The following is a 13,966-nucleotide window of genomic DNA, read 5'->3' as shown; positions in this document are numbered from 1 at the left end:
GAAACAGGGTCTGAAGACATAGCTTTGCTCCAAATGAGACATTAGTTCGCAGAGAATCTCTTCGGTGCTTGAGAACCATGACGTCCTAAGAGCGAGCGGGTCGGCACCTTTATTACAGAGAAAATAACCTCAGGGTGTACATTCTTCCAGTTGGTCAGCCATGAATTTCCTCAAATGACCATTATGCAAATATTCGACAGGAACTTTTTTTAAAGTTTTTATTATTTTTTATATATTTGCTTATTTTTAATTAATTTTTACTTTTTATAAGTGGAACATATTGAGAGTGGTGTACATTTACATTGTGCTTCATGCCCTTCCCCCTCCCTCCCCCCAATAGAGAGTGTCCAGGTTGATCATGTTGTATTTATGCTGTTACACATATTCGTATGTAGCTCCTCCATTGAACAATCTCAGCTTTCTTCCTCTCCTCTCCTTCCGTTCAAGCTTTGCTGAGATTTCCCCTCCATCATCTGGAGTCCCTCTGGAATTACCACTGCTCCCTACCTTGGGCATATTAGATAAAACATATGTCCCTTCTCTTTCTGTGCTTGACTAATCTCACTTAACATAATGTTCTCCAGTTCCTTCCATCTTCTTGCAAATGCTATTATTTTATTCTTCTTTATAGCTGAATAGAATTCCACAATGGAATTCTATTCCCATAATTTTGCAATCCACTCATCTGTTGATGGAGATCTAGGTTGGTTCCATATTTTGGCTATTACAAACTGTGCTGCTATGAACATGGGTATGCATATGTTAACGTAGTTCTCTGATTTCAACCCCTTTGGAAAGATACCCAGGAGTGGTATAGCCGGATCAAATGGTGGATCCATTCCCAGTTTTCTAAGGAATCTCCATACTGATCTCCATAGTGGCTGAACTAGTGTGCACTCCCACTAACAGTGTAAAAGAGTTCCTCTTTCCCCGCATCCTCGCCAGCATTTGATGTTGTTTGATTTCTTTATGCTTGCCACTCTGACTGGGGTTAGATGGAATCTCAGCGTAGTTTTGATTTGCATCTCCCTGATGGCCAGTGATGTAGAACAGCTTTTCATGTATCTATTGGGCCTTTGTATCTCTTCTTTTGTGAAGTGTCTATTCAGTTCAGTTGCCCATTTCTTGATTGGGTTGTTTGTTTTGCTAGTGTAGAGTCTTTTGAGCTCTTTGTATATTCTGGATATTAGCCCCCTATCAGAGTGGTGGCTGGTAAAGCTCTTCTCCCATTCTGTCAGCTTCCTCTTTAGGTTCTTGATGGTTTCCTTTGAATGAGAAGAAACTTTTTAGTTTGAAGAGATTCCACTTATTAATTCTTGCTTTAATTTCCTGCGCTTTGGAAGTCTTATTGAGAAAGTTGCTCCCTTCAACAGGAACTTTTAGGCCGCAGATACTGTATGCATTCTACCTTTCGTCTCTCCTGGGCTTAAAAAAAGCATCTGAGGTCCTACAGGGCATCCTGCCCTGGAAGGTGTCCAGCTTCATCTGAGCTGTAGGAAAGAGGAGCTCTGGGCTCAACAGAGGTCGCCTTGCCCCGCTGTCCACTGTCCTGTCCAGAGAAAAGCTGGGGCCGCTGTGGCTGCTGTCAGCGGGGCCATGCCTGCTGACAATTAGTCAGGAGAGGCCCTGGCTGGGTGCCCAGGGCCGGCGCCCTTCCCCGCTCTCCCTGGTGTGGCTCCTTTGGGGAAATTAAAGCAGGAGATGAAGACGACGGAGAAGAATCTCAGCAAGGGCGGAAACTGACATTCACCCAGCTGGACCGAGCACTGTGTGTGCTGTGCACGTGTGTCCACATACAGACACACACATACATATATACCTAGATATACATACATACATTCATAGATACACACATAGATGTACACACATGCATATACACAGATATACAATGCATATACATACACACATAGATATATATGCATATACATGCACACATAGATGTATACACACACGTATATCTGCACACACAGACATACACACACGCACACACACACACACACAATTTAAAAAGTCATGCCTTATACCAAACATCTGCATCTGCTTTTTCAAGGTCATGCATGTGTCCAAACTGTTTTATATCAAGTTGAGTAATTCTCACATCTCTCTCCAAAACAACAGAATTTACCAAATGGCAATCATGGACCGCCACATGAATACACATGACATAGCCACCTGCTACCTACAAATGGTGCTAAAAATAAGCGTGAGGTTGGAACCATCCCCTTGGAGCCGATGGCAGACAGCGACAGGGAGGGGACATCTCCAGGAGCGAGGACGCTCCCAGAGCGTGTGCAGCTCCTCACAGGAGCGAGAGCCATGTCCAGGTCACAGGTCTCTGGTGGCCAGCACGACCCCGTGGGATTGGGCGAGTTGCTAAGGATGCCGACTGCACCCCTGCATTCAGGTAGCTAGCAGATAAACCTCAGCCCTCCGCATCCTTCTTCACATTCTGATTTGGGCCCCTGGACAGAAAAGAAAAATCAAGGCATTTGAAAGAGCAGAAGTTTAGCCACTGTGCGAGTTAGAATTTCCTAAGGCGGAGGGAAGAAAATCAGATTAAAAAAATTGCACTAGAAAGTAAAATTGGATTTTAAAAAATCAATGAAGTAACCAGGCTATTAAAATGGAAAGTAAGTCTGATGTCATTCTAAAAAATAAGGCGGTCTCGTCACCCACAGAGCCGCCTAATTAAGCCCGGGACGCAGCGAGAGCTTGAGTAATTTTCCCCGTTAATGTCAGTCTTCCGAGATGAGGGAGGTGTTAGGCCACCGGTCTCCATCAGCGAGTCCAATCGGCTCTTTCACCCTCGGGACATCTTGAGACATTTGAAGTTGATGGAAAGAAAAAAAAAAGAAAAGAAAAGAAACGGTTGACAATCATCCCAGCTGTGCCACACAGGGACAAAAGCGGCCCTTCTGGTTCAGGTCCCTGGGACAGGGCAGGCAAAGGAGGGATGGAGCAGGCTCAGGACCGGGACCTCTGGGGCAGAACCACGCTACAGACAAGGTCTGCCACCAAACAGTGGTCCAGATGGGAGCGGGAGCCTGGAGCGAGGGCCTTCCCGGCTGCGCGGCTCATGTTTCTAACCTGTAGTGGCCGAGAGGGGCAGCTGCCAGGTCTAGGTTTTAACAGAAGTGAGAGGGGACCTCTGCAGAGCCCTGACAGGTGCTTCCCAGAGCCCCCACCCCACCCCGGGGGAACAGGTGGGCCGTCCAGGTGTGCTTGGGAGCTCTGAGTCTGTCCCTTTCAACCACACATAAAGGAGGTTCCTGAGGTCCTTGTGACCCCAAGCCAGAGGAGACTGATAACGGGGCAACCAGAGACCCCAAGACCGCGTCCCGACTGCTGCCCCTGGTGCCTGTTTCAAAGTCTATTTCATCTGGCTGCTGGGGTTAGCACCGTCCAATCCTAGGGCTCCTGATATGGGTCGGTTGGTCGTGATGATGATGTAGCTTGACCCCTAGTGTCAAAATTCACAAGCTTTGATTCCAGATCTGGCCTAGATTGAGCTCTCTTGGGTGAACTGAGCAGGCCTCGAAGCAAGGTTGCGAAAATGAAAGGGGCTCCTGGGGCCACAGAGAAGGGGCTGCGAGTGGAAATGCGGTCTTACGTCCCCGATCGGTAAGGTGGTCTCTTTTGAACAATGTGAGCTTAATTAGTGGTTGAAATGAAAATGGGCCGTGACTAGCAGCTCCGGGTCTTAGAATGGGGACTGCCACACACTTTCTTGATGTTACCACGGACAGCAAAAACTGTCCTGTCTGCAGCATTAACAAAATCAGAAAGGACCCAAACACACACACACACACACACACACACACACACACACACACACACACACACAAACACACACACACACGCGCGCCATAGTTATTTTTAATAATATTTTATTTCATCTACTTCTATTGGAGTGTTGAATTACACATCATAACAAGGTTCCGCGTGACGGCAGCATCCCTGCACACGGCCCTGGAGTGTCCCCTCAGGCCCCACCCCTCTCCCTCCCCCTCTCACACAGAAGATTGAAATTGGTATTAATAACTTCAGAGCTAAACATAGTGTATTTGAACTGTATCCTTAATTAAGACTCACCTTTTATCTCCTACCCCCTCCCCAAATCCCCTTCCACTATTTTACTAGTATTCCCATTAGAGATGGATATAAAATGTCCCCTAAAGAGCTCACTTATTAGTGCTCGGAGCTCATGTAATTGATTCCTGAGGGTTGTAATCCCAGCAGTGGATGAATCCATTGTACTGGGGTTACCTGGGTGGCCCCAGGGTGTGGCTGGAGGGGCCGAGGGGTGGCCTTGGGGATTATATATATAGCCCCTCCTTCCCTGCCTCATGCCTCTTTGCCTCCGGCCGCCATGATGTGAGGATCACAGCCTAGGTGTGCCCCTCCGCCTCGGCCGCCATGATGTGAGGATCACAGCCTAGGTGTGCCCCTCCGCCTCGGCCGCCATGATGTGAGGATCACAGCCTTTGTGTGCCCCTCCGCCTCGGCCACCATGATGTGAGGATCACAGCCTAGGTGTGCCCCTCCGCCTCGGCCGCCATGATGTGGGGATCACAGCCTAGGTGTGCCCCTCTGCCTCGGCCGCCATGATGTGAGGATCACAGCCTACCTGTGCCCCTCCGCCTCGGCCGCCATGATGTGAGGATCACAGCCTACCTGTGCCCCTCCGCCTCGGCCGCCATGATGTGAGGATCACAGCCTAGGTGTGCCCCTCCGCCTCGGCCGCCATGATGTGAGGATCACAGCCTACGTGTGCCCCTCCGCCTTGGCCACCATGCTCTGAGATCCGTGGTCCCCAGCGTCACATAGACTGAGCCTGAAACCATAAGAAAATAAATTTTCTTTCAAGTTATGCCGTCAGATATTTAGATCATGGCTGCAAGAATGCGGATGGAAACACCCCCACCCATCTGAAGTCCTTTGTTTTCCCCAATTTCTCCCTACTTCCATATATGAAAGAAAACATACGGCCCGTCATTTTCTGAGACTTATCATCACAGTCCTAGATCTGCCTATTTTCCTGCAAGTAACATAATTTTGTTGCTCTTTATGGCTGAGTAAGACTCCACTGTGTATACGTGCTGTAGTTTCATAACCCATCTGTTGACAGACACCTGGGCCGGGCTGGGGTTTGGCTCTGGCGAGTTGTGCTGCCGTAAACAGGGATGTGCTATATCATTAGACAGGGATGTGCTATATCATTAGGGTATTCTGATTTCAGTCCCTCTGGGAAGATGCCCGGGAGCGGCACGGCAGGGCCATACGGCAATCCTTTACAGCTGACCTGACATGGACAAGGCAGGGTCCCTACTTTAGTTCTGTTTCTTTCATTTATTTATTTGCAGTAGTAGGGATTAAACCAAGGACATTCTTTCTCTGTGCTTCACCCTCAGCCCTATTATTTTTATTTTGAAGCAGGGTCTCATTAAGTTGCAGGATGCTGCCTTGAACCTGTCTTGGTCTCCTAAGTACTAGGATTACAGGCATATTCTACTATGCCCTGCTCCACCTTATTCTTTATTTATTTATTTATTTTTTCTGGTACTGAGGATTGAACTTGGGGATGCTCTGCCTGTAATCTACACCCTCAGCCCTCCTCTCTCTTTTTTATTTTTATCTTGAAACAAGGTCTCACTGAATTGCTGAGACTATCCTGGAAACTGTGACCCTTCCGCCTCAGCCCCCCACATACTAGGGTTGTAGACATGTGCCACCACCCCTTAACTTTTCCCCCCCTTTTTTTTTGCAGGTCTGGGGATGGAACCAGGGGCATTCTACCTCCAAGCTACACCCCCAGCCCTTTTTGTTCTTTATTTTGAAACAGGGTCCCACTGAGTTGTGAAGGGCCTCGCTAAGTAGCTGAGGCTGTCTGCATACTGAGATCCTCCCGTCTCAGCCTCCCGAATGCTGGGATGACAAGCGCACCCACCGCGCCCGGCTACCCCTTAACCTTTAAAATGTGTTTTCCTCCCCTCCTTCCACTTCAAATAAAACTACTTGATAAAATCATATTAAATAAATGGTGGATGCCCACTTCTTTAAAACCAGTCAGCCAATCGAGAACCAGGTAAACTGACCCTAATCCTCCTTTGAAATAATGGTGCAGGTAAGAGCTGCCGCGTGTATTTAATGCCAGGAGAGCACTGAGCAGCTCTGGGAATAATAGGATATATCAAGACACACGAGGAGGAGCAGAGGCTGCTGGTCAGGTAGAGCCCCAGCCATATTAATTACTCTCACTTGAAAAATCTCCGTCTCTGCCTTCCTCCCCGGCTTTGACCTGGAGCCCGCCCAAGTACGCAGGGAGCTCAGACCAGGAAACGGGGCCGGCCTGCCCCTTGCTCCAGGAAAGCCACTTCATTCCCAGTGACCAGCTGCACAAGAAGTCTGGTCACAGCCCCAGACTGCCATGGTCACCCTGCCCGGGGAGCACGGCCCCCAACGACTCACATTCCCGAGCAGTGTCCTCAGTCTTGGTAGGGAGGACCCAAGGCCACAGCTGCCAAGACTATGGGGGTCACACAGTGGAGATGTCCTGAGCCGGGGCGAGCAGAGGAAGCCAGGGCCACGCCACCCAGCTAAAGTCAAGCACCGGCTCCCACGGGGACACACCCTAAGGGGCCTTGTGTGGTACTCATCGAGCCTGTGGGCCCGACCCTTTGTGTTCACCGGGGAGATGTGGGTGTTCATCCAGAGGGCAAGGACTTAAAGACGGTCACTGCAGTGCCCACAGGTCCAGTTCTGGGCTGTGCCACCATTCCTGCTCCCGTTGGCCCCCATTTCTTCTAAGGGGTGGCTTATCCCCCACTGTACTTGGCAGGGGGCAAGCGATCTGGATGTACTTAGGGGTATCCGCCACCTTAACTATACGACGTCCTCCTGTCCATGAACCAGAGCTGTCCACCCACTAACTCGGGTCTTCCTGAATTTCCCTTGGAGACCTCCAAGCCTTCCTGGAGCCTATTCGTGTGCTCTGACTTTCATAGCCTCTCAGAGTAACAGGGCCGTGGGCATCCCCTTGCCCAGCCCGCACATCAGTGCCGGAGCCAATGGAAGATGCTCTTCCCATTGGCCAGATCCTTAGTTTCAGATTTCACTTTTGGTCAGTAAAACCCAGAGTGTGCCACTGGTGGTCTTCACAGTTTCCTTGACTTTTTCTTTCTTTTTCTTTTTTTCTCCCTCTCCTCTCCTCTCCTCTCCTCTCCTCTCCTCTCCGCCTCCTCCGTCTTCTCCTCCTCCTCCTCCTCCTCCTCCTCCTCCTCCTCCTCCTCCTCCTCCTTCTCCTCCTTCTTCTTCTTCTTCTTCTCTCTCTCTCTCTCTCTCTCTCTCTCTCTCTCTCTCTGGTACTGGGGATGGAACCCAGGGGCATTCTACCTCTGAGCGACACCCCCAGCCCTATTTTTTTATTCTTTATTTTGAAACAGGGTCTCACTAAGTTGCAAAGGGCCTTGTGAAGTAGCCGCGAACCGTGATCCTCCTGTCTCAGCCTCCCAATTCCTTGACTTTCAGCACATGCCCGCTGAGCTTCCAGTCCCCAGATCCAACACCCACGGTCTTGGTGTTACGGGGAACTGCCCTTCTCCCTGTCCTGTAGTTATGTTCTGATCTAATAAACTTAGATCCAACCGGGCTATGCACTGCTCAACCTCCCTAACATTTAGGATGGAGAGACCCAGTGGTCCTGGAAGGAACCATCATTACTCCAAAAGGAATGCCGTCACATCCCCACACGAAGAGGTGCTAGGACTCCACAGCCCCAACCCTGGGCCACAGGCAAGAGGACTTCCCGTGGGCACTCGGGGACACCCCTGGAGAAGGAACCATCTGAGCTGGGGACCCAGGGGCGGGGCTGCTTGGACTCAAGACTAATTGGATGTGGTCAGAAAAAGCCAAGTTGGATTTTCACGTGTGGGCTTCAGGCGGGTGCTAGGAAACTTCTGCCAACGGATGCCAAATGTTGATGGATCAGATGTGGGCATTTTCGGGGCCCATGGCTCTCAATGAGATTCTCATAAATGGAGGGCAAGCTCGGCCAGAGCCTTCCTGGCGAGGGGCCGCGGGAGGGCTCGCTGGCACCGGGCTCTAGAAAGCTCAGCCCGAGGGTGGGATGACCGCGCGGCCCAGGCGGCTGTGCCTCCCAACTCGGACTCCAGGTGCCCCAAGCCCAGCCTTAGTTGAATATCTTCATTCTCAAGCATTTTTCTGGGCTGTAGGAAATGGTCCCTTCCGTTCAATAATCAGTTGTCGTGACCCCAAGAGCTTTGGAGGCCATTCCGGGAGGAGACACAGGGGAGCTAGCTGACTGCAGAGGAGGAGGCTTTGCTGGACCCACCTGGCCTTGGTGACCTGGTGGCTTGCTGAGCTCTCGAGCCTCGCCCACCCCTTCCAGAGCAGGCACCCTCCAAATCAGGGCTTTGGCCCCGAGTGCCGAGCCAGCCGGCAAGAGTACGGGTTCTGAAGTGAGGTGTGAGGATGGAGAATTTATTTATTTATTTATTTATTTATTATTATTATTATTTTTTTTTTTTTTGGTGGTACTGGGGTTCCTGGAAACCCTTCTACCTCTGGGCTACACTCCTAGACCTATTATATATATATATATATTTTTTTTTTTTTTTGAAACAAGGTCTCTTAAGCCAGCACAGCTGGCTCCGAACCAGCGCGATCCTCCTGCCTCCACCTCCCAAGCACGGGGATTACAAGCGTGCACCACCACGCCCGGCCGAGGATGAAGAATTTTAAATTCTAACATGGGGGAGCCGCCAGCCTACTATCTCTACTGGCCGACCCCTGTTAGTGGGTCAATATTTCCTACGCGTCGACGACTATGCCTGGGTCAGCATTCTCCACTGCGCGGACACTCCTGGCCAACGCAGCTTCTGGGTCAATCTCATCTTTATTGTGCCGACGCCCCCCCCTTGTTTTTCCAGAGGTATTTATACACAGCTACAGGTCAATCAACATTCTCGTGCTACCACCACCAGAATACAATACAGACCAATACAAAACACACACATTACAGATAGGCCAATCAGTACCCTCGGGTCATCACCACCTGATCCTCTCTCAGACCTCTTTGAACTTTCCATAACCCCAAAGCTCGTTGACTCTGGGCGAAGGACAGTCAGCTGAGTCGGAGACACCAATCTAGGGGAAGGCCTTAATGGCTCCCAACACCCGAGGAGTGCCAGGAGCATCCTTTGGGTCTGGCCCCACCTTCCACTGTGACGTCCTCCAGGACACCTGCCTGAAAGCTCCCACCTGTCACCCCACCACGCGGGCACCATGACCCATCCCTCTGACAGTCCTGCACTCAAGGGTCTCCCTCCCCTGAGCATGGCAGCAACAGGAGACAGGCAGAGGAAGACTCATCCCCAGAGCCCAGACCCCGGCGGCCCTTGCTCTGCTTCCCAGGAGCCCCAGGCCGCGGGAGGAAGCTGGGCGGTGTCCGGGAAGGCCCGACAGGCCCAGGCAGCGGCAGCCTTTCAGCTGAGACTTCCCTTTCAGACAAGTCACAATAACCATAGTAATTGCTGGTGACCGGAGGAACCTCCAGGCCCGGCGCAAGGAGGGCCTCCGTGGACAGCCGTGGCCCTCGGGAAGGACACCGGCGCCGGCCAAGCGCTCCCGAGGTTGGGGCTCTCCCAGCTTTCTCCAGGCCTGTCTGCCCGGAGAAACAACTGTCTCCATGTTCACCAAGTCTCTCCAAGAGAGAGCAGAGAGAGAGACAGACAGACAGCTCACACAGACGGGCACACGCCACACGGCCAGAGAGCGCCCGTGTCACGTGGTTTCTGGGGCCTGAAGCCAGTCAGGGCCGCCGGTGTCCTGTGTCTTGCTGGCCCGGTGGCATCCGTCGCCTGCTGAGTCACCCGGGGACCGCAGCCCACCGCACGCGCACTCTGCAGCGGGTGGTTTCCCGTGAGTCCGCAGATGATGAGCTGGAAGCCTTTCCTCTTTCTCCCTTTCCTTCTCTGTTTGTTAAAGGTACTGGGCATTGAGCCCAGGGCATTTTAACTCTGAGCTAAATCTTCAGCCCTTTATTTGAAAAAAAATCATAACTTTTTATTTTGAAACAGGGTCTTGATAGTTGAAGAGGGCATCACTAAGTTGCAGAAGCTGGCCTCAAGCCTGCAATCCTCCTGTCTCAGCCTCCTAAGTATTAGGATGGCACACGTGTACTACCATGCCTTGCTTTATTTAAAAAAAAAATACTATCATTTAGCAACCAAGTTTATTATTTTATTTTTTGGTGCTGAGGATTGAACTCAGGGCCTTGTGTATGAGAGGCAAGTTCTCTACTTCAGAGCTACATTCTCAGTCCTATTTTATTTATTTATTTATTTATTTATTTTTTTATTTTTATTTTTTGGTGGTACTGGGGTTCCTAGAAACCCTTCTACCTCCGGGCTACACTCCCAGACCTATTTTTTTTATATATATTTTTATTTGGAAACAGGGTCTCTTAAGCCAGCGCGGCTGGCTTCGAACCTGTGCAATACTCATGTCTCCGCCTCCCAAGCGCAGAGATTACAAGCGTGCGCCACCACGCCTGGCCTGTTTTATTTATTTTGAAACAAGGTCTTTCTAAGTTACCATAGCTGACCTCCAATCTGTAATCCTTCTGTCTCCCAAATACTGAGATTGCAGGTGTGTGCCACCACACCCAGCAAGTTTGAATCTTTATTTATTTACTTATTTTGCAGTACTGGGGACAGAACCCAGGGGTATTCTACCTCTGAGCTCCACCCCAGCCCTATGTTTTATTTTTTATTTTAGAGTCTCACTAAGTTGTGGAGGGCCTCACTAAGTAGCTGAGGCTGCTGCAAACCCGGATCCTCCCGTCTCTGCCTCTCGAGCACCGGGATTACAAGTGTGTTTATTTTGAATAAGCCAAGTCATGGTCCCTCTAAGGATTACCTTCAGCTATAGACACCAACAGCAAACCCCAGACCGGAGTCATTCTGTCCTGCAAAAATTTGGAAGTTTCTATACAATGTTGTTGCTGTTGTTGTTGTTGTTGTTGTTATTATTATTATTATTATTATTAATTATTATTAGTGGGTCTGGGGATGGAACCCAGAGCGACCTCCGAGCTACACCCCAGCCCTATTTTTTATTCTTTACTTTGAGACAGGGTCTCACTGAGTTGCAGAGGGCCTCACTTAGTAGCTGAGGCTGGCCTTGAACCGCGATCCTCCTGTCTCAGCCTCCCGAATGCTGGGATGACAAACGTGCGCCACCACGCCCAGCTACAATGTTATTTTGAACAGAAGTAGATAATTTTTTTTCCTGATGAAATCTGAAATTTTCTATCAAACTTAAAAAACCCCAGATGTGAACAAATAAATTTCTTCTTGCTCATATTAAAGTAATAAAGGGTAGCTCATATTTTTTAAAATTTAAATTAATTTCCAAATTTGTGACTTGTTATCATTTCAGTCCAGAAGGGGGAAGGTATGAGAAAACGGGGAAGGCCCAGGAAGGAAAACTCATGATCTACTCAGAACAGGGTCAAGGCGGCCGTTCATTTAAATGTCTACGATGGCGTTGACACTTCCTGTTTGGTTTATGGAAGGAGCAGGCGTCTTCCGGAAATCTCTATGGAGTCAAATTAGTCATCCTTTAAGGTGGTTTTCTGTTCTCGGGGGCCTCTTTTCGGAGGGGCTGGGGGTTCTTCTGGGAAGAGCTCAGCCACCTGCCTGGGGTTGCCTGCGTCCTGGGAGCCTGGGTCATGGTCAGAGGGAAGGCCCCGCGGCGGCCAGCCTGGCTCCCCCAGCCCTCGGCGTTGGAGAGGGTTATGGCTACGGTTGGCTAGGTGGCCCTGGAGATGTGGCTTGGGGCGGACCCTGGCTGCTTCAGGTCGTGGGTGCTAAGCTCCTCCCACCCCGCTCCCTCACACGCGGGGCACCCAGGCCCGCAGAGCCGAGTTCTCCTGGCAGCCCCAGCCTGACCACACCATTCCTAGAGAAATTGAAGAGAAAGGAGCCACAGGCTCCTGGCCAGAGAGGGCCCAAGGTCCTGGGGCAGGCCTGCCTCGCTCGGGTTCATCAGCCAGACCCACCCTGTCCCCTCTGCGGTGTGGGTGTTCATCTCCCTCCTCCACAAACTGCTGTGATGTCTGACATGCAAGGACAGGAGAGAGCTACATCAGAACCACCCAGGGCTCTGCCATGCTCGCCTCTGCCCAGAGCCGGCCCCACGCAGCCCACACAGACCGCCCCGGGGAGCGTCTGCCACCCTCGCCCAGCCTCCCCTCCGGCTCCCCAGCTTGGGGCATCCCAGACATCCAGCATCACGATGCCAGCTCCCCGGGATCCCACCTTGAACAGCGTCTGCAGCCCCTCCTGGGGAGGCCTGTAACTTTAGGCGACTCTTCCCACCGCCTCAGGCCTGGCATCTGAACCAAGGCCGGGCCTGCTGTCCTTCCTTTCTTCTCCTTTCTTCTCCTTTCTTCTCCTCCTTCTCCTCCTTCTCCTCCTCCTCCTCCTCCTCCTCCTCCTCCTCCTCCTCCTCCTCCTCCTTCTTGGTACTGGGGACTGAACCTAGAGGAATCCTACCTCTGAGCTATAAACCCTCAGCCCTATTTTAATTTTTACTTTCAGAGTCTCGCGAGGTTTCGGAGGCTCTCACCAAGTTGCAGGGCCTGGCCTCGAACTTCTGGAGCACTGGAATTACAGGTGTGCACCACTACACCAGCTTCTTTCTTCCTTTCATAAGTACTTTCTCAGCCTTGACCCGCTCTGGGAACCTGGCCTGAGAAACCCAAACTACAGCCCTTGCACCTCTCCCTCCCTCCCTCCCTCTCTCCTTCCCTTCCTCCCTCCTCCCTCCCGGGGCTGCCTTCCGGTCCCAGGTGAATGCTCACCTGTGTCCTGACCACACTGGGGCAGTGGGCAGGCTCCCATCTCCCTGGCTCCTTCTGGCCAGGGCCCTCCCTCTGAGGCAGGCCCTGACAGGGACAGGAGCTCCCAGGCCTTTGCCGCCTCTCGCCACCGCCCCAGCTCCCGCCCCCATTCTGAGCAACACCCTCTGGTCAGCAGCCCAGCGCCTCCCTTCCCGGAGCCCCCTCCCGTGCCCACTGGAACGTCCAAGGCCCCAGACAAGGTGGCCCCCTTCCCAACACAGGAACCACCCCGGGGGGATTCTCCCACATGAGTTCTTACAGGAATTTATTGCGGGGGGGGGGGGGTCCCTGAAGAACTGGTCTGTTTTCTGTTATTAGACAATGTGCGCTGGTCCCACCGTGGCTCCGCCTTGCCGGAAGGCGCAGAGCTTCACGGTGCCATGTGCGCACGCGAGCGTGTAAGCTGAAGGACGGTGCTGGGGATGCTACGCCCGCAGCCCTTTTTATTTTGAAGCAGGGTCTTGCTAGATTACTGAGGGTCCCCGTAAGCTGCTGAGGCTGGCCTCGAACCTGCAACCCTCCTGTCCCAGCCTTCCAAGTCCTGGAATGACAGGTGTGCACGACTGCGCCTGGCTGGTGAAACGTTACCTATTGTTAAATGCTATCACGGCTACCTGCTCTGTTGTGTTACTCTTTAGACGGATTTGGGGGATATATTCGGAAGTTCCGTAGGCTTTTTCTCAAAATGAGTTTCTTCAGTTATCAGACATACTATAGAAACCAGTGGTTCTGCACTTACAGGCTGCTATGGGACCCAGCAGAGTTATTTTATTTGAATAGCGTGAAGACCACGCCTATGAACCCAGGTCCTGCTTTGAATGGCAGTCCGTCTCCTGCGTCTGTACGAGGACTGTAAGAGAAGGCGCAGCTCCTCGGCCTCCTGGCTTCCGCCTCTCCCATCTGCTCCCCACCGTCCTGCTTAGCCGTCCTCGGCCATCCTCGGCCCTCCCTCCATCTCAGACTATGAGACAGCCGCACTCCATGAGCGCGCATCTCACGCCATCCCTGTGCGGAGGAGCGCGTCTCTCCCACGGCGGCGCA

Source organism: Muscardinus avellanarius (genome assembly GCF_963383645.1).
Source record: "Muscardinus avellanarius genome assembly, chromosome: 15".
NCBI lineage: Eukaryota > Metazoa > Chordata > Mammalia > Rodentia > Gliridae > Muscardinus > Muscardinus avellanarius.
The sequence above is the reverse complement of the archived record's forward strand: the minus strand, read 5'-3'. Positions refer to the sequence as shown.